Source organism: Pygocentrus nattereri, chromosome 12 (genome assembly GCF_015220715.1).
Source record: "Pygocentrus nattereri isolate fPygNat1 chromosome 12, fPygNat1.pri, whole genome shotgun sequence".
NCBI classification, from domain to species: domain Eukaryota; kingdom Metazoa; phylum Chordata; class Actinopteri; order Characiformes; family Serrasalmidae; genus Pygocentrus; species Pygocentrus nattereri.
The window spans coordinates 15,136,501-15,158,691 of NC_051222.1; the positions used below are offsets into that span (position 1 = coordinate 15,136,501).

Sequence of the window (22,191 nt, forward strand, 5' to 3'; positions counted from 1 at the left end):
AACCTCAGACTTCACAAGATTATCTCCAATAGTCAGGAGGGAATGAAAGCGTTTCTGTCTGATGATCATGCTGTGAACTTGAAGAATCTTGATCTTAGTTGTGATGTTCCTCCTATACAACGCAGCCTTGGATTGCTGTGGAACATCAAAGAAGACACATTCACATTCCAAGTGTCAGGCTGTGACAAACCCTTTACCAGGCGAGGGGTTTTATCTGTTGTGAACAGCATTTATGATCCTCTTGGTTTCATTGCCCCCATTACCATTCAAGGCAAGCTACTACTAAGACAGCTTACCACTGAGAACATGGATTGGAACACCCCACTGCCTGCTGAGAAGCAACAAAGGTGGGAAAAATGGAGAAGATCTCTGGAAGTATTGGAACAACACCAGGTTCCACATTATTACATTCCCAGCTCCCTTTCAGCTGCCGTCAGGAAGGAAATCCACATCTTCTCTGATGCACCAGTGGAAGCTATAGCTGCAGTGGCCTATCTGAAGACATTGGGAGCCAACAATGAGCCACACTGTGGATTCATCCTGAGTAAGGCCAAACTAACCCCAAAACAATCTGTTCCAAGACTTGAACTTTGTGCAGCTGTGCTAGCAGTGGAAATTGCAGAAGTAATAAGGGGTGAAATGGACATTGCCATTGACTTGTTTACATTCTACACTGATAGCATAGTTGTGCTTGGTTATATTCACAACCAGAGAAAACAATTCTATGTGTACGTCAGCAACCAAGTAGAACATATAAGAAGTTTCTCTACTCCTGATCAGTGGAATTACATCTCCACTGCACTTAACCCAGCTGACTGTGGTACAAGGCCCTCACCAACGGCACACCTTCTAGATCATATGTGGTTGTCACCTCCAGCGTTCCTGTATGACGATCCCTGCTTGATTTCTACCAATGCTGTCTATGAGCTACTGGATCCCAAGTCTCACAAGGAAATCAGACATAAGACTTCTACGCTCTACACCTCTCTAACCTCAAAGGCGAAGCTGAAGTCACATAGCCTTGAGCGTTTCTCTACTTGGTCTTCCATTGTGCGAGCTGTTGCCCGACTTACATCGCGCAGTGCTTTGCAAAGGATAAATCAACAGCGTGTCAAGGCTGGACCTGGACCGTGGACCTGCCAAGCAACTGAGGTCCGACTGCGGCACCAACTTCATTGGAGCCTGCAAGGAACTGCAACTTGACATTTCTTGTCCAACAATGGATGCACTTGGGTGTTTAACCCTCCACATTCATCCCACATGGGAGGTTCCTGGGAACGCATGATTGGGATTGCACGCAGAATCCATGACTCTATGTTGATGGACCACAAGTCACCAATGCTCACCCATGAGACATTGGTCACCTTCCTTGCTGAAGTGTCTGCTATAATCAATGCAAGGCCAATTATCCCAGTATCTTCAGACCCTGATTCTCCAATCATCCTAACCCCAGCAACACTCCTCACCCAAAAAATTGGAACTGCTACTGCCCCTCCAGGTACCTTTGATCACATTAACATATACAGATGCCAATGGAAACAGGTTCAACATCTGACCAATGTGTTCTGGCACCGCTGGAAGACCGAATACCTCCACATGCTTCAGAGTCGTCACAATTGGCAGACTCCAAAACCTAATCTCCAGGTTGGCGACCTCATCCTTCTGAAGGATAAAGAAGTCCATCGGAATGAATGGCCTATGGGTCTCATCACTTCAGTTGTCGCTAGTGATGACGGGAAGATTCGGAAAGTGCAGGTCAAAGTGACCAAAGGAGGCTCAATGCGGGTTTTTTCCACCCAATCAACGAACTGGTGCTTCTTCTTCCAAGAGAAGACGTCACATGACATGAGAAGAGGACACCCTTCTCAGCTCATGGCGGGGAGCTTACCTCCATGAACTACAACCATGTCACCTTTGAGACATCTTACCGTAGATTACAATGTGGGTTGGTGGACGAGTTGGCAAGATGCAGGTTCCTCTATCCAAAGATGGGTTTATTGGAACTTAACTATAGTTTACCTTCAGTTCCAGTTGTGCACTACAACTTCTAGACTTTCCATCAAGTTTTCACTTAGTGTTCATTATTGTTTATTGTGAAATCTAAAGATTTCAGACGGGGAGTGTCATATTACACCATCTGTTTTATTTACTGACATATCTGTGATACTGTGTTGCCTTTGATAGTTTGTCCCTACTGTCTCCCTGTACCTATGATGCAATAGCTCCTCCCCTCTTCTTAGTAGCTCCTCCCCTCTTCTTCTGTGTAGTTGATTCTCCATTTTGAGTCTGTTCAGCTCTCTGCATATCAGCATCATTTTTCACCTGCTGTAAGAAGTATTTACAAGATTTTGTGGATTAAAGCATCTAGAATCTTATCTACGCTTCTTCAGTCGAGTTGAACACTGTCTGGCAGATATCTTGATGTGAGTACTGGTGTGAACACAAACTTCAGGGACAGTCTCATAGCCTCACACTTACAGTCAAGTTACTGAGTCAGAATAGTTGCATAAAGGCTAAGCTATGCATCATACAGGCATAGAAGAAGAAAATGGTAAGAACAAAAGCCAGATGTGTCACATACACCTTAAAGTATTGAAATGAAGGAAAAATCCAAGGAATCTTGCTTGGCTTTCTTGTACTCTGGGCCTTTGAAATGCATGTATGTTTGTGTGTGAGTTCACAATGATCAATGAGACCTCTGGCTTGCTATAATCAAGCATGCTATGGCAATTACACTTCTATCCCTTCTTGGAAAGAGCTTCAAAGATGGTTGCCTACGCCAAGAGAAAGCAAAGCGAATGTCAAGAGCTGGAGCCGCTGGAAACCAAAATACCTCAAATTCATGAAAAAGTGATTATTTTTTACACACACCTATTTGCATTCCCACCAAAGCGTGCAATGCGGTTCTGTGGTTTGGGAGGCAATCGGCTAATCTCGTGTGTATGATAAATAACCTTCACCACTTTATTTCTCTTGCGTTTTTCTGCTTTCCAGGCAATTTCACTCACTGACAAACCCAAGTGTGTGTTGCCGCCAGGGAAAAGTGTATGGGTGTTTATCTGACAGATGTGGAAGGCAGAGAAATAGAGCGATTGGTAACGCATGCATGTTGGCATGCTCGTTTGTCTCCTGGTGAGTGATGGTGTATGTGGCCTTGTAGCCGATTCTCTTGATTTCCAGTTTGTCTAATGGTGTTGTGGTTTGTCAAAATGCTCTGAATAATTGAGTATACAGGACAAAAGGTTATTCGAACTGGTCACAGAGTATAAACTTGAGGTGTAGGCCTGAGCCATTCATCATGTTTCATGCAGTCTAATGCATGCTAAAATGCTAAACTCCCAACCAATCTAATCTGCTCTGATATCTGACCATTAGCCCTTCTGAAAAAAAAAAAAACAGCACAGTTCAGCATGCATTCCATGGTGATCTAAGCTGGTCTATGCATATTATATCCTGATTTTCATGGAAACAAGCTGACGTTTCTATCAGGGCTGGTAGCACCTACAGCAACAGACTAAAAAGTTCAGGTGCACAAAAATAAAATTCAGAAGCACAGAGATGAGCACAATTGAAAACACATGTTATTTAAAAATGAACTGGCTTTATAAGATGTGCAGATGTGTTTGAGAACTGACAAAATATGTGATATGTAGGCCAGTTTGAAAGAAAAAAGGGATTCTGGAAACTGTGTCAACATTAATCAAATGAGGGAAATCTTTCAGATTTTCATGCCTAATAAGGATGTTTGAATGACAGGGCACTAAAACTAACACTGGAGATAAGAAAATGCATCTTAACATTGTTTTGTAACATTATTTATCACTGGACATGCAATTAAAAAGGGGAAACAATAAATACAGTAACCCAGATGAAGCTCAGCTTAGAACCTGTTACCAGTTTTGACATTGAGCTGTTAGCGTGGTCTTCCATATCAAATCCTCCAAAACTTTATGAGACTCAGGAATGAAATACAAAGAGGACCATCCTCCAGATTAGCAGGATAGTGTATGTCTGAATGAAACATTCTTTAGTAACTCCTTTTCACCATTTTCAAGCTTAATTCAGAATGAGTTAATTTTAAGATTAAGTGACCCTTATTAGTCCCACAATGGGGAAATTTCACCTCTGCAATCTAACCCATCCATGTAATGAAACACCACATATACACTGGTGAAGACACACACTAGGGGGTTGTGTGCACACTTGCCCGGAGCGGTGGGCAGCCCTATCCGCAGCGCCTGGGGAGCAGTTGGGGGTTAGGTGCCTTGCTCAAGGGCAACCTTCCGGTCGCAAGGCCGGTTCCCTAACCTCCAGCCCACGACTGCCCCCAAATCACTGTGTGGTTGCATTGGCCAGGAATCGGACCTGGGTCTCCCACATGGCAGGCAGGAATTCTACCACTGAACCACCAATGCAATTTATTACCGCGATCACTACAGGTTTGTTCTAGCTAGTTTTGTTGGAGTTTCCATTTGCTCAACTGATCACTTGTAGACTGTTGTGATTGACTGACCGGTGTATGAATTGTTTGTTTTGCAAATTATCCAATCTATAATTCATTATGTAAATAAATATGTAATTACATCTTTTCATTTTAATAGTATAGTGAAACCAAAGTAATATCTTCAAAGGTCCAACTAAAGATAAGTGACCATCCAACTTACTGAAACAACCATCCAACTTATGGCCCAAGGCTTGAGAGGTGAAGGTGGGGGAGGTAGAGAGGGAGGAAAGAGGAGGTGGGTTTTAATACAGTGTTTATCCTGCTTTAACCACATTGCTGGATCACTGCCAAGTGGGTCAGCTATGCTGGAACTTGCCATACCCCAGGACAGCAGTGTTTTGTCTGTGTGTGTCTGTGCCTGTGTGAGAGAGTGAGTGAGAGAGGGAGAGAGAGAAAACAGGGCTATTAGCTTTGAGCCATTCATATTGTAAGTCTCCAGACTGGATGGATGGCTGAATGTATTGCTGATGGCTGTGTGTATGTGTGTGTGTTTGTGTGTGTTAGTGTGTGTGCATATGAGATGAAGGAGTCTCTGATTGTATTTATTTTCTCTTACCTTCAGGGAAAGCTTCTCTATATTTCATGGAAATCTTTTCATATTTAAGGCGAGGGGGCTTGGGAAGGGGAAAATAACGAAACGAGGTCACCATAAGAACTGCTGATGCAGATGTTTTGTGGGGTTCATACCGATAATTTTGCCTCTGTTTAAGTTCCTTGTTTAACTTTCATGTGAAGTTTAAATAATGAACACATGATTAATGTTGAATTCAGTCATGTGCAGTGTGTAATGCACAGGAAGAGTGATCTAAGTTTATGTCAGTGTCTAATTTATGAAAATGTGTATAGATGTTTTAAGTGTGTGTGCTCGACCACTGCCAGCCCTCTTCCAGATGTGCAAGAGTGTGGACCATCTGGACACCAAGGGCTGCTCTGCTAAGCCAAGTCAGGTAAACAAAGGCAGCACACATCCCTGTGCCTCATATTTCCAATGCTTTTCATTGAGTCTCGTGTTGCGTTTCATTGGGCTCTGGGTGGTCAGTGTTTAGAACACTAGCAGCTTCTTCATTCAATTTACTATTAGCTTTTCTCTTTTTTTTCCATCTCTTTTTTTCCTCAGTGAGGCTCTTTACAGCTACATCCTTTCAGACTCATAGTGTAGAGTTGAAAGGATGGACAGAAACACTTGTAGATCTTTTCAGATCTGTAGCAAGAGTGGTGCTTGATTATCTCTCAAAGATGAAAGATACTGATTATCTCTGAAAGATGAAAGGTACTGTTTATCTGACAGTTCTGGTGATCCACCATGTCTTGCATGGTTGCCCCATCTTTTAATCAAGTTTTAATCAGTTTTGAAACCCAAGTCAGGTCAAATGGCCTTTTTCATTCATAAATGACTTGTATACACTGGAATGAAATGGTACTAAATGCTGATTTTTGTTGTTTATAGAAAATCTATAACTGGTCTAATTATGTTTTTAATGTGGTAGAAAAACTGCTATATTTAGAAAGGAGCATCATAATTCATCACAATTCCCAATGCTGCCTTGAGTTCCCACCACTGCTTCCACATAGAGCTTCAATCCCCAGTAAAACACCCCCTGATTCCCCTCATCAACTATACAGGCACACGTACAGCCCCATTCTCACAATTTATGTGGAACGTTTAATAGTAAGCACGAGACTATAAAATAGGTGCATGTGCTTGTGGGATTAATATCTACAAAGCTCCTTTAACCTGCCTTCAGCTACAATTTAATAAAGCTATCTGTCAGCATCTGGATAAAGCGACCTCAGCATGATGGCTCAAAATAAATGTTGGGTGGAATATTTTCATTCTTAACTAAATGACGAGTCGCACGTTCTGACCTTTTTCATTTGTCCCAGTGCGATATTTGGGCAGCTGCTCAGAGTGTGGGGGCCGAATATTTTTCTGGTGCAATATTGGCTGCAAGGTGCCAGCTGGCAGGAGAAGCAGCAGGAATAACTCACTTGCAGACTGGCGTGCGCTGATTCGTGTGATGGGCCTTAGGCTGATCCACTTACATTGAAATTCCTGATGTTGTATGTTTACTAATATTTCTAATGCAAAAACGTCTTCTAAGCATTCCCTGTTAAATGATGGGACATCACCAGATGAGCTTGGCTGGGGCTGCCAGCGTTATGAAAACCGCATGCTGTTTTGAAACCTGACCCAGCAAGTGTCCAAATTCTGAGTAGTCCCAATTATCAACATGATTATTAACTGCCAGAGAAATCCACAAATTACATTTTGATTTCAAATAGGAGGAGCCAGTTTTTGTTAGAAAATACATTGCAGAAAAACTCACAGACCAATCTCATGCATTGTAAGTATCACACATGACGCTACTCAGCCAATCAGATCTGTGCATTACGATGAGCACTGAGACTCGAGTGAGTGATGCACCCATAGCGGTGAGTCTGATTATTTTACATATGCTGTGTCCTAATTGTGCACTTAATACTACCTAGTGTTTATGTATGTAGTATATAGTATAGTCACAAGTGTCAAATGTGAGTATACTCGAAAATCCACAATGCAAACATAGAACTGGTCAATTTTTGGGTATGGTAATGATGGACACCATTGTCCCATATTCCATCGAGAAACGGAAAGGGAGGAGCTTCTTGCATCTGGAAAATTCAGAAAAAATTGTGGACGGCGATGCGACAGCAGCTGTGGTGGCAGCTGGACCAGAAATGGTGTATAAATGTGAGTTCATCCCAAAATTGGAATATATTCTGTGAAAAAACAAATGTATTATATGTGCTCTAAAAGAAGAAAACTGACAATACATTTTGTTGAAATATTACTGAACTGGACTTAGAACACATTGACAGCAGAAATTCTAAACCAGTTTAACATTTCGTTAAGGCAGAGTACTAAGTAGAGGGTGATGGTGCTCGTCAATGTTTTCCAATGGATTAGCCCAGTGTTTGTAATGTTAGTTATTATCACTGAAAAGTCAAAGATTCACTTAAGCATGTCACATGTTTGGAGAACATGTTACCTTCGGTGAAAGTAAACATGACCTCTTACTCCTACAACAATAATAAAAAGCTCTGTTAAACCTGCCTATGCTTTAGGAGATATCACTGGACAAGTAATATCTATGTGAAAGGTATGAGAAAAGAACACCTGTTATCTGCATTATCAACAGTAATGTCAAAAATACATAAACACATGTCTTTTTGAAACAATATCAAGTCTAGCTCCACTAAGCTAACTGTAACTGCTATGAGCTATTCAGGGACTACTGGGCTAATACATAAGTCGTGTAAGTTATGCATTTAAATGACTACTGAAGTGAACTAAGTGTGGGCCCACACACAGACCTTTAACATCACAAATCATTATGATAAACATGAACCTTGAAGTGCTGCGAAGGGTGTTGTTGTGGTGGTACAGTTGTTAAGGCATTCATGATCCAAACCAAACCTTGACTGCACGTTGAAGCCTTCAAGTGAAAGCATGTGAACTGTGGTAGTTTTTTCAAGGAGCACTGTAACATTTCAAAAAATGACCCAAGATAGAAATCTTGTTGTTTTCTAGTGAACATGCTTCTATTTTGAGTTTGTTGCTACAAATGATATCACCATAAGAATCTGAGATTCTTTGAATGTTTACACATATTTCCCTCTTCTGGATTAGTGACAGCATGTGCTCACGCTGGCATGGACTGCATAGGTTTATGCAAAAACCTCTGATTAGTTGATCAAAACCAGGCATGTGTTTCAATGGAAGGAATAAGAGAAAATAACCTTTTGGTACAAAGGGCTTTACCATGATTTTCACAAATGTGCTTCAATTTGAAAAGTAACCTAGAAATGTCAACATAACTTTGTTTTAAAATGATCACGATTCTAAAATTTTATGTTGTTTATTTCCAGGTTTAAATTAAAAAATTATAGATTTTCAGTGACACAAAATGTGGCTAAATGGGTAACGGAAGTGTATTGTTATTGAACACATCATCGTTTAGAGTGTGGACGTAGTTGAGAAAAAGTTTCAACAACTTCACTTTTCTAGGATTTAATGGTTTAGAATTTAATACACAAATCGAGGGTGGGGTCCTTTTAGGCCCCACAATAAAATATCAGTCCTTCAGCCACAAACCCAATTCATCACAATATTTAAAGACTTGTGATGTACTAAGCACTGCAATATGACCTACTGTGGTATATGCAGAAACGCATTTCTCCAATAAATTGTCTTATCTGCTAAATGTTTTGTGCATTTCGCTTCAATATTTTGGTGAAGTAGACAAATTTGCATTAAAAAGCAGCCAATCAAAAAAAGAATAAAAATGTAACAAATGTTTATATCTAAAGTAATATACAACAGCAGTTATGTAATTGAAGAATCTTTCTCAGTGACTTACTGGTTTCTTGTGTTAGTGTTTTTAAATTCCTGTCTGAATGAAGAATTGAATCCTGTTCACTTCTATGTAGAGTAAGCATCTTATCCACTACACTGTCCAACTGTTCATAGTAATGTAACTTTACTGACGGAAACCTTGGTTTCAATAGGACAAAACGGGCCATTTTGGAGATTAAAGGCATTTAAACACCAAACATGATTTATTCTGACAACAGTACAGTAATTTGAGTTTTTAGATTTTTAGATAGATTGCACACCAAATGCAATTTTTCAGAAGATGAAAATGCAATATGTATTTTCTTCTCCCATCAACTCGATGTTTTTGACAAACAGAACACACAGACCGTACCATAATATGAAATAATACAGCATGTAGCCAACATGACATCAAAAACACGTTTCTGGGCAAGTTATCCCCTCAATGTCCCTTGAAAAATTAGCAGATAAGGATTTGTCACTACATGGCATTTTCCGGCTTTTAACCAAATCTGTTAATTGTACCTGCTATAAAAAACCAAAATTGTTTTACTTAATTTGCAGCATCCCTGTCAAAGATGTAAGGAGCATCTGCACAATGAAACTATAAACAATTACAAGTAATTCATTTATATTTAAATTATTATGGACCACATTTTTAATGTGTTGTATATGATAAGATCCATGAACCCATGCAATCAGAAAAGCAAATGAATACCAATAATGATGCAAGCAAAAAATACTCCTTATACGGATTTTTAAAAAGGTGCTTAATTTTATAGGCTCTGCTAAACAGATCTGTATGGTCAACAATGTTTGTAATGCCAAGACTCAAACACACATCCATTTCATCTATAATAAACTGGATATGTTAAGTGCTGATGTTGATAACTGTTTGGATGTGGTTTGGCCTGTTCAAATTCTTACTGCATTATTAAGTCATGCAGTTTATTCATTTTATATTCTTATTAAAACCCACCAAAATATTGAGGAACCAGCCCACATCTTGTCCCCCTGTCAAAGTAATTTCCCTCACCAATCCAGCCAAAATGCTCCCAATTTGGTGGGAGCCCGCCCAATCTGGGAACAATGAGTCTGCCCAGTATGACCATTTATCCATTTTGTGAGTAGCAGAAAAAGACAGAAAGACATTTTGCCTGGTTTTTAATCTAAAATAATATTTTTAATCCAGTATGTTGTGATACTCTCTTTTCTGTTTGTTTCTTTTTGGCCCCTAACTGCAATGTGAAAGATTTATATAGCACCCATCTATAATCATTTTGTTACATTAATTTTTTTTTTGTTTGTTTGTTTTTGTTTTTGCTGTAGTTACTATGCTGTAGTGCAGCATGGTGGCACGGTGGGTAGTGCGGTCACCTCACAGCAAGGAGAGCCGGGGTTTGAGTCCCTGGCAGGGCAACCACGGTCCTCTCTGCGTGGGTTTCCTCCGGGCTCTCCGGTTTTCTCCCACAGTCCAAAGACATGCAGTCAGGCCAATTGGAAGAGCTAAATTGCCTCTAGGTGTGAGTGAATGTGCCTGTCTGTCTGTCTGTCTGTCTGCCCTGCGATGGACTGGTGACCTGTCCAGGGTGTATTCTGCCTTTCGCTCAGTGACAGCTGGGATAGGCTCCAGCTTCCCCCCCACAACCCAGAAGGAGAAGTGGCTTAGAAGATGTGTGTGTGTGTGTGTGTGTGTGTGGGTGTGTGGGTGTGTGTACTATGCTGTAGGTATTGTTACATCTGCACATGCTAAAACGTTAAATGTACCACACTTACAGTGTTATTTAATATGTACAGGGTATATTTTGTACTTGCAGCAAAACTCAGTGGAAATCTTCACTGCTCACACAAATTTTATTCCATTCTTTTATTTTTTTTATTGTATTATTTTTATTATTTCTTTGTGCTTTCCATTCTGTAGCTATATTTATATTAATGGGTGCTAATGCCAACATAAATTCTTTGTAAGTGATATCCTGCTTGGCCAGTAACACTCTTCTGGTCCCAGCAGCAGTGCCTATTCCGTCACCTGCTGTGGTGCTGATCCAATCCAAGTGTGTCAGATGGCTGTGGTGACCCACATTAAGGTTAGCCACAAACACATCGCTGAGGTCTGCTGTGGACGGCGCAGGCGGCCGCAGTGGGGGAGCCACAAAGCAGCGACCTGATGTGGCCTCTCTTTCTTTCCCACCCTCTCATTTCTTGTCTCTTCACTTATTTTTTTCCAATCTGATGGCTGTGCTTCTCTGCCTTTTCCTTTGGTGCTTATCCTCTGTGGCTGGTTGCACCATCTAAACACCAACTCATTGTTGGTTGGCACGTTTTATCACAACCATGCACTTTTGAGCAGGAAGTGAGACTGCGTCCCAGTCCCTCACCTAGGCACCTAGATGTTTTGAAGTAAGCCTTCTCATAAAGCTTTACACAAGATTTTGTGTTATGCATGAATTTATACCCTTTCAGTCACAAGAGCATTCGTTAGATCAGGCATTTATGTTGGCCAAGAAGGCCTGGCTCACAGTCAATGTTCTAATTTATCCCAAAGGTGTTCAGTGGGGTTGATTTCAGGGGTCTGTGTCTGCACATCAAACTCATGGACCTTACTTTCTGCACAGGGGCACAGTCATGTTGGAACAATAAAAGACCTTTCCTAGACTGTTACTACATTGTCTGAATTGTCTATTTATGCAGTAGCGTTAACATTACCCTTAGTACCCTCTGGAACTAACAGTGCCAGATTATTATCCCTCCTCCACCAAACTTTATTGTTGGCATTATGCATTCAGTAGGCAGCATTTTCATGGCATCTATGAAACCCAGACTGCCAGGCATTGATAAGATTGATAGAGATCGTAAGCTTGTCCAGCTGCTTGGCCATGGAAACCCATTTCATGAAGCTCCTCATGCACAGTTCTTTTGCTGATGTGCTTGATTTTATACACCGGCTAGCTAATAGACCTGAATTGAATAAATAGGAGGCATGTCTACATAATTTATGTAATTGGCCATATATTTACTTTGCAAAATAGTATATGAAAATATTATATGATTTTAAAAAAGCAATAATAATAAATATAACAGGGGGAACATTTACTGTCTGATCTCATCTGACTACCCTAGTACCCACCGTCATTGTTGGGTACATTGTTACAGCCATGGCAGTGTTGATACTGTCGATGAATTTGTGATCTGTGCTAAAGTGACACTGTATGCATCAGTGAGTCTTTGTTAGTTAAGACAGTACTTATGCACTAGTGATTCAACAGAGTGTATTAAACATTAGTTTAAAGTAAGTAAAAGCACTTATTAAGAACTTGAAGGGTTTTATGCAACACAGACAAACTTCTGCATAACTGTTGCAACCTCTTTGCCTTGTCTCTCTCTTAATTTAATAAATCATACGGTACCTTGAGCCAATTTATCTTCCCACACCATGCCATTACCTCCATATCTGAAGTGGTAATGGGCTTTGCTTGACTTTCTCTTCTTCCCCTACACTGATTTTCCAAGAGCATGTACTTCCAAATCTGTCGTCCCTGGTTTAGAACCTTTTCAGTTGATTTTGAGCAGCTCAGATGTCTGATCCGTCACATTTTCTTCCCGTCGCCTCTTTCTATGTAGCCTCAGTTACGATCTATTATTATTATTATTGCTCTAATAAGCATGTGGACGCTTAGACGTCAAAGGTCTAACTTTAACCACATGCAGATTTCCAGGCAGGGAGCACAGCAGCTGAGAGAGATTTGTGGTTATATGCAGACGAGCCACAAACTCCTTTCTTCTTGATGTTCTTCCTCCAAGGAGAAGTACTGTTTGGTAAGCAGCCTGTGGACCCAGGAGTGCTGGTGGTGCAACGTGTTGCTGAAACCCGACCCTCGCTGGTTCTGACGCATTCGATGTCGACAAGCGCAATGTGCTGGCAGTTTAATGGAAGTGTCAGGAAATCGGGTAACGACAATAAGACTGAACTTCTGGTAAACAAGAACTTGCACTCAGACTTAAGGAGTACAGCTGGAGACAGTAGGCACTGCAAAAAGTGCTTTAGCAAAGTGTGGCTGGCTTAATTATCATTCCGTGCATATCTCCACTTCAAATTTACACAAACAGTGGCTATTGTTCATGGAAATTGCATATAGTCAAACCTGATCATAAAATGTGTGTATTCAAATTTCACTTATCAGTTTAATATTTAGCATGACTGTATGATCAAACTCAGTTCTGGTAGGAGTGCAAATGTGAGAGATTAACAAGCTGAAGGGGCAATAAAATTGAGCTAAAAATCATGTAGTGTAGGCCCAGCTTAAGGGAAAATATGTTAACAGGGAATCTTCTAGAGCAAATTTAAATATAGCAGTTTTCTATGAAAAATTGTTTGTTGTCCTGTGTTTATGTCACTGCTGGAACACAGAGTCCATTTTCCCCACACCCTTGCACTTTTGAGCAGGAAGTGAGACTGCATTCCAGTCCCTCATGGCCACATGGTGGGCACCTAGATCTCACTGTTTAAATGACATTTGCTTTATGCTACTAATATACATGTACTATTATAGATGAGGGCAAATTGTCCATCTTAAATGATGTGTAAATAAAGCACTCTCTTGTGTGTGCTTTCTATTAATGGCCTTCAAATCTGAGCTCTTTTTAATGCAACTTTGATGAATAAGGACCAATGTCTTTTTTTTGTATTAAAGCACAAACAACAATATGTTTAAAAAATAAAATGGATTGAGGGGATAGTATTGAAACATCACAAACTAATTGTTTCAATTACAGCTTTGAGTTGCTGATGTAAGAAGTAATTAGCTTTTTGCAGCAGTGTGGTTCAGTTTTGGCCTGTTTCTCTTGGCTTCTTCAGTTCCCTGAGGTTACAAGCCTCCCTCTGATGAACTCGCAATTTCAAAATCCTCAGTAAATTTTCAATGAGATTCAAGTCAGGAGATTAGCTGGGCCGTGCAAGCGCCTTGCATGAATGGTATGAATATCCACAGATGTGCAGTCCTTGAACACTGATTGCTGTAGATTTATAGATACTATGTATGTATTATATGTTTGTGTGTGTTCAAATGAGATATAAATAGTCTGGAAGTGTGGATTCCTATTGCCGCACACTGGCAGTGCACTAAGTCAGAGCACATGGGCTCCTCTCACTTTCACAAAAACATAATTAAACATAAAACTCTGACCTAGTTTTGGGAGAACATGGGTGGCTGGAGGGGGAGAATGAGCTTTTTCCTTGCCTGGATTAAACTGGGCCACCGTAAACCTCCACTGTTGAACGCTCCATCCCGGCAAACTTGGCTGAGCAGGTCTACACACGCCTCAGCTAACCTAACTTCCAGCTTTACAGACTTCCCCGAGTCTCCCCTTGCTCTCTTTCCCATAGTGGCCCTCGGCCCACATCCCAGACCCCTCCAGGGAATGCATGGAAGGGCTCGGGCCATGGCTCATTTGAGCAGCATCTTTGTTTATTTTCAATGTAAGCATTTGGATGGGGCAGGGAACCAACCAAAATAGCCCTCACCTTACGTCTGCCACCTTCTGATGGGTGGAAATCCCCTTGGCAATTGAGCCGACCGTGATGGAAAAGATCCGCTTTGGACCAGATGCGTCTTGTCTTTGATTCTCTTTTTCCACTCTTTCGTTGCAGGATGAGAGTATGAGAGCAGTGAGCCACGTTTTGACGTAGGAGTGTCTTCCGAGAACCAAAAAGGCTGTGGTATGTATTAGGAGATCAGGACTTCCAAATCAAAACTGGCAGTCAAAACTAAGAACTGCTTGTGTGGTAAATGACACAGAGCAGGTTGGGATCCCACCAAAACACTACGCGTGGCTTCTCGTAAGTAATTGGTTAGCAGTTTTGCAATTCCATTGTTTTGATATATTTTAAAGAGAAACCATGGAAGAAAATGGATTTTCCAGTGAAATGGGGTAAAACTCCATTTTGAGGGACTCTCTCCATTTAATGTTGTTCTTGTAGTAAATTATTAGATCACTACTCAAATTTCCAAAGTGGCTTACTTTACATACTCGGATAGTCTTCGTTTTCGATTTTCAAAGCTTTCCTTTCTGAAGGGTCCTTAAGAGCCATGCGTTTAGACTGCAAACCCTTAACGTCATAAGTCATCTTGGATAAGGGCAATCTGCAAAGCCAATTAACAATGTTGTGCTCAGTAAAAAAAAAAAAAAAGGCTGAGGTTTCAACGGAGGGGAAAAGTTTTCCTGGCCAGACAAGAGAATTTTCCCTCTGTGGCATTGAAAGACTGGTGATTAAGAGTTGCAACAGAAAATAAAACCTGACATCTTTGTGCAAATAATGCAGAATATGGTGATCGTGGGACTAAATGGAGAAATGTAGATATACTGTAACTGCCACCCAGGCACAGCCAGCATGTATGGTTCACAGGTAATCCAGCAGAGCCTTGAGCATTTAACTGAAAAGCTGGACGGCTCTCTGGAGTGATGCCACAGAACAAGACATCTTTTGAAAGTCACCAATTCAAGGTTTTTCCTAGAAATCGATAGCATAGGACCTTAGGAAAGTAGAGTGTTCTTTCAATGATTAGCAGTGGAAGGAAGTACCAAATAGAGACGTGCATAACTACAGCAACAATCAATGGGATAAACTAGCCTTTGTTTTTCTGTGCATTATGTTCAAAACAGGCTGTCATCGGCATTGTTGAGTATGAACAGCTAATCTTAATTGATCACTCTGTGGAAGGTTACATCAGTACCAAACAAAGGATTGACTCATCCACAGTACACAACCAGCATCACATTTCCGTCAGTGTTTCGACCATTTTCCACATAGGCCAAGAGCTGCAGGCTGAGAAAGGTGACTCTTTGTCTGTTTTTCTCTTGGCTTAGCACTGTACATCTTTTTCCCTAGAAAAGAAACAGTCGAATCACCCGTGATCTGTGACCCTTGGGGCTTCCAGCTGGACTTGGTTGTCGTCCATCGTTGCAGCTGATGCTGAAGGCAGGCTCCTGCTAGACTTGCCTGTGTTTACACTGAAGTTAATGTCATGGGTTCTTTTTCAGGGATCAGTGGAATTGTTCAGTACTTGAATGGACAAGATCAGGCTGATCTCAGTGGAGCTGCAGTTTCTGGCCACAGGAGGCAATGTGTTTTCTGTTTGTGATTGACCTTTCATAGCCTTGAGTTTTGTCCAGCATAAGAACAGTGCTTAATATTACATTGTTGTTTTTTTTTTTACTTTTTACTAAGAGGTTGAAGTGCCACAAATTAGACTTTTGTCCTTAATGTGTTTGTGATCTGATTTTTTTTCAGAGTGCCGTGGACATGCACATCTGATCTTTTCGAATCAGATCCAAGCCACTTTCATATGTGATCGTAGATTGGATACATATCTGAATTGTGGCCATGTGACCTGACTGAAAATGGTCAGAGAAGAATGAATATATATTTTCACTGTGCATGCTCCATCACTGAAGGGGAAAATGAGCAGGACTTAACCTGAAGTTAGTGCCAGTAAACACTACAAGAAACAATGCATCTTCTTGCACTAATAATGAACAGCTGAGCTTTTCGGAGCAAATTATCTTTGCGAAAAGGCTTGTTGTGCTGATAACTTTCGTTGTTGTTCATGACACATGTGGTTCATTCAAGTGGCGTTATTGATTAGCATGTGCACATTCAGGTCATTTCAGGCCACAGGTTCATTCACATTAATCACTGCTTTAAGTTTCTACGTAAATGTAAACTGCCTTACTTTGACTACATTTCCAAGAGATCCTTTTTTTCACTGCACTACTGTCTGCAGCATGTGTCATTACTTTGAACCAAAGTGAAAAAAGCCATTCTTAAGATAAAGCTCATTTCTGCTAGCACCCTTGTGGGCTTTCTAATAGTATGTTATTGCTAATTGTAGATTAAATGTGGACATTTGAAGGGTGCATATATTTTGTTTTCTCTCTACAGTGACTCCTTTACTATAGAGCCCTGCTGCTGGTGTATTTCACTGTGTTATGAAACTTGGATAGACTATCCCTAGTTTTTATGGTCAGTCTAGAATCTAGAGTGATGCTTTTTTTTCTCCCAAAATTGGTCTATCCATTGAATATGAAAATGTGAAGAGATCCACTGTCAGTTACCACTTACGTTGGTTAATTTAATGTATCTGTCCTAACTAGAGGGAGAGCTTACTTTCTTTTATCTGCATAGAGACAACAGGGGGGAAAAGTGATTGGACAGTTCTCTGTTTGGCACTTCAAGATCTTAACCTTTTTGCTTCCAATCAAATTGTAAAAGTGAAATAGAATTATTACAATACTTGCAAAGTTTCAATACAACAAACATGAAGGTTAAAAAAAAATTACAGACTTTTGTTTAGTCTTTCATTGGTATAAATCATTAGGACTTTCCTGAAGACCTAGAAGGTCCTGAATGTTCCCCATTGGTTTCAATTTCTGGAAGACATTGAAACTGAAACAAACCAGTCAACGCCTTTTACTTGACTGCTTTGTTGGACCTGTTGCACTTATACAGAAATCAACCTATAATCATAACTTCAAGTATTAACTTCAACTTGGCCTATTTTAGAACTATTTTTCAGGTTTGCAACCACACAGAATCATGTCAATGAATATTTTACACTAGAATTATATAAACTGTATAATAGTTAAATGAACTCACAGAACTTTTACTTTAAAAAAATCAAGTATGTTTAAAAGCAAGTACTTTCAAGTAGAAATATGGGTAGAGGACTACTGCTTTTACTCAAGTAATATTTTAACAAGGGTACATCCACTTTCACTTAAGTACAGGACTTTGTCCATCACTTCTGGGAATGAAACCAAAAATAAAGTTTCAAACGTGCTTACACAAAAGCTGTGGTTCCTCTTTTTACAGATTTATTAATAGACACTTTTGTGATCTCTGTAGCTTAGCTCTGAAGTGGAAAGTATCTCCGAGAACTCTCTATACAGGTCGATCCTGTTCCAGTCATTTATTACTGTCTATCCACTAATCCCTGTCCTCCGCACGTCTGGTGTTTCACCACAACAACGTCGGGGCAAGCATGTTTTCTATCTGCAAGACCAATGGTATCGCCATTAATTGGGCTCCTTTTGTGCTGTGGAGCTGAGGTTTTCTTCTTGTGGTACCCCAGATCTCTTTGTTAGGCCCACATGACGCAATATTGGCTTCAGCACATGGCAACCCCCTCTCCCTCCAGCTTCTCCCTACTTCTCCCACCTCCCACTTCTCGTCAGCAACACCATTCCCACCTCTGCTTTGTTGAGATGCTATCATATCCCCATACTCTAGTCAGTTCATATGATTTTAACTCTGTATGTGCTACCTTTACATTACTCTAGTACTGACTGCATACAGGACCAGTTTTCCAGACCCACATTAAGCCTAAACCAGGAGCATAAAGGATTCAATGATTAATCACACCTGACATTGCAATTTTCTATAAGAATAGACTAAATCCATGACCAGGAAGTTGACTCATAGGTTTCCTAGACTTGGATTAACTCTAGTCTTGAACTAAAGTGAAGCGCTAATTGGGAATCAGCACTGGAAATTCTTATTAGGTTAGGCTTAGACCTAATCTAGGTCAGGGAAACTGGTCCATAAACTATGAACAATGTATAAACTTCTTCATAAACTTCACATGTCAGAGTTGTTACCTTATGTTCCTTGAACATATTCTCAGATGAGAATGAGATATTATTATGAAGTAAATTAATATTAAAAACATTAGAAACTAACAGGTACCCTAAACTGTGTTCCTGGAATCCTCCGAGTAACATGAATGAGCATTTTAAAATAAATACAATTTATTATGAAATAAATCAATGTATTATTTATCATCTTTCATAAATTCTATAGGACATATATGTTCATCTTCTGTGGCCCACCCAGTATAGGACATCTGGTCTAATCCGGACAAGAAGACATGAGTGGCCTGGACTTCCCCAAGGCCACTGCAATATGAGAGGTAGAACTGTCAAAGATATTTACCCCGCACAGATGAAAGCAAGTCACTGGTAAGTGGGCCATAAAACCACAGGAAGGAAAAGACCCTGGCTCCAATGCCAAAATCACTTACTTCCTATCTCATCCCATCCCTTCCCGGTCTCTCAACTCCCTCCCTTTCTGACAAGGGGGACAGGAAGCTGTTTTTTAGGCCAAACTCCACAGTCATGGGTGGGCATGACACAAATGACAGATTTGTAGGAAAGGAATTGGTGGTGGACAAAGTACATGAGCCCTGTGCTTGAGTGAAAGTACAGATATTCCTTGTAAAATATTAGCTGAGTAAAGGTGGAAATTCTGCATTTGTGTCTTTTTTCAAAGTACAAAGTGCTTTAAGATGTAATTCTTCTGTATAATTGCAACAGTTCAAACAAATTAGCCAACTGACCCTTCAGTAAGTTCCATCACCCCCCTTGATTACTGTTCCTACATTTGATATACTATCAATCACACCATGGCAACTATGGCAAAGACAACGTTTATAAGTAGCACGTGAAATTCTTAGTACTTTGGATCATTAGGACAAAGTCTTGGGTCTGCATTTAAAGACTACATACCAAACTTGAAGATGCCTCATATACCAGTTAGCAAAATTAGTTAACATGCCTTAGAGCAGAAATGTGCCTGTGATTTGTAAGCGGTAAATGTGGCCATCTGTGCTGTTTAATAACTTCTCTTGAATCTTCACTTTAGGGTTTAGAGTTAAATTTCACCCCCACCCCCCAACAGCATACGAGAGGGTCTTAAAGTTTCTGAACTAGAATTAGACAATCAGTGATTAGTTTCAAAGTTTAGTGAAAGTTTTTTCTCACTTTGGGTAATGCCTAACAACACATTTGTGCAGAAAGCAGAGGATCTTCTAATTTCTTTTTTCAAATATCTGTACTTTAAGGCCCAATCCCATTTTTTCTTTTTACCTCCTTCCCTTGTTTTAGAGTGTCAGCCAATCCCCTTGGAACTGAGTTACAAGGGGTAGTGGTTGAAATCTTGCCCTACGAAATGGGACAACCTTCAAATTAAAACATTATTTCATTAATAGGCTACTAGCGGTGCTCTGTAGGCGACCCGGCCCACCTACAGTGATAGCAGTGAAGGGAAAAGTTCAGTGACCTCACTTCTCGGCTTTAGTTACATGTAGGGCATCATATGCCTTCAAATGGGGGGTTTAAGACAATTATTTAGTATCTTCCACCACTGGTTAATTTGCTGGTGATGCGAAGCTGAATTCAGCGATTCACCAGCTTCTTGTTACCGCCGCCCTAAATGGTGCAGCACTTACATTCTGTGCTGAATGTAACTGTGCTAAACACCACTAACATAACCATGCTGTAAACATGTCCTAGTCAATGTAATATACTGTCATGAATTGTCATGACAGATTTTGCCGTCATGTCATGACTGTTTATGTCAGATGCGAATTTTAGCTGTCATGACACATTAAACATTATCACATCTGTCATGACAATAAACGGTAATGGTAACCTGACCCTATTACATAGCTGGAAGCAACCTCGGCAGAAGATCTGTGTGTCAGCAGCTTCATGAAATTAGTTTTCATGGCTGAGAAGCTGCACACAAGCCTAAGATCACAATGCGCAATGCCAGATGTCGGGTGTAAAGCACACCAACAGTGGATTCTGGAGTAGTGCAAACGTGATTTCTGGAGGGTTCGAGTAAAGTGTCACCGATGTATTACACCAATTCTGCAAGAGACACATCAAACTAGTAGCATGCCATGAACAGGAGAAGCACTGGCAGCTCCGAATGCTTTGAATGCAGAATCATGAATTGCATTGTGATGCACTTTAGAATGCATCAGAACAGCGTTTGCCTTTGCAGTTTGTGTTTCTGGCCTAATTCTTCCACTAATTGGCAGAGAGCTGCTGGATTAACATTGAAAATGTTCGGAAGTCGAAAGGCTGTAGTAACTCCCTCTTTATTACTGTCAACTCCTGAACCCTTTGGCTCCAGCATTAATATAGGTACTACATATTGCAGAGGAGCTGGGGTGATGGGGGACATTTCAGAGAAAGTTAAAAAGGAGGCCTCTAGCACAGCTGCTCCCCTCATCTGGAAGTCAGCAGAAATGAAGCATCCTTATGGTTGTCTCAGGGGAAGACAGCCAGGTTTTCGTTTGGTGCACACACATTAGCAAAAAGGAACCATCAAGTAGGAGGTCAGTATGACAGTGCTTAGGAAAGCTTGCCTGGGCTCCAGCCTCAGTGCTGCACAGCATAACCACCAGCGTTAATTTTGAAAACAGTAGTTAGCTCTGTACTCAAGCACTAATTTAACACTGGTGATTTTGTTGGAAGCTTTGAAGATCCCCATTCCCAATAGATTACCCAACTGGCATTCCGATTTATACTTCATAATGCTTGCATGGCCACTTCTACTCAGTAATGACTCAAATTGCAAGTTGTCATGGCTTAGAAGGCTTTTGTCAAGTCTGCACTTGTGATCAGATAGTTTTGAGTTACTTGCCACAAGAGGCTCGTTCCGTGTTTGCAAGAGAATGTATTCTACCAGAGGCTGCAAACATATGGGGGATGTTGGCTACACAGTCTAACAGACCCTCAATGTGGGTGGATCCTTCGCTCAGATTTGCTTTTGTGGCTGTGTTTGACACTCAGCAATACTAAGATTTCGTTTATTGCAGATGGACCCTAAGGGAGTACCATGCAGAATGGGAGCAGTGCTGAGGCAGCAGAAAATTGTACTTTAACTGCAATGAGTCACAGGTTAGGATCAAGTAGAAGCACGTTGTTTTTAGTGTGACCTGGGTGAAGTCTCAGGTTACCTCTGGGCTGTAGTCATCAATCGGTGGATGGATGACATCATTTACTGGTAAGACAATGATGTTACAGGGCCAGGGTCTGAACGTCACCAGGCAGTCGCCACGCATTTCCTCCATGGCTCTGTCAGCCTCGACCTGCGGCACTGTTTCTTGTCTCAAATGTCTGCACCTTGCTCAAGCACTCCCATGGGATCAGAGACAGAAGGCAGATTTTAGGAGCTCAGAATTAATGTCAGTCAGCAGAGTTTATGGGATTACCAAGATCTGATGTTTATTTTACACACAATCAATCATTTTAAGTGGAAAAAGAAGAACACATCTCTTTTTTTCTTCTTTTTCTTCTAGCATAAATTCCACTTCTGGCCTCAAGTGAAGTTTAAATCTCCCTTACAGAGTGCTGCCTCACTTTACAATGATCATGATACACATATTATTAATTTTCATTATTAAAAAATGTGATGCACATTTGTGAAGATTATTTTTTAGCACCGCTTAGACATGCATGTTGCCTA

General features: G+C 40.6%; 1 long non-coding RNA gene and 1 other non-coding gene across 2 annotated transcripts; one reads left to right on the top strand and one right to left on the bottom strand.

The window, feature by feature from the left end:
* Window positions 1-2,351: 2,351 nt before the first annotated feature.
* On the top strand, window positions 2,352-15,805 carry LOC108429795. Its single transcript, XR_001858036.1, has 3 exons — window positions 2,352-2,423; window positions 14,527-14,595; window positions 15,766-15,805. It is a non-coding gene; the product is annotated as an uncharacterized LOC108429795 (long non-coding RNA).
* trnag-gcc lies at window positions 4,345-4,415 on the bottom strand. Its single transcript has one exon. It is a non-coding gene; the product is annotated as a tRNA-Gly (tRNA).
* Window positions 15,806-22,191: the final 6,386 nt, after the last annotated feature.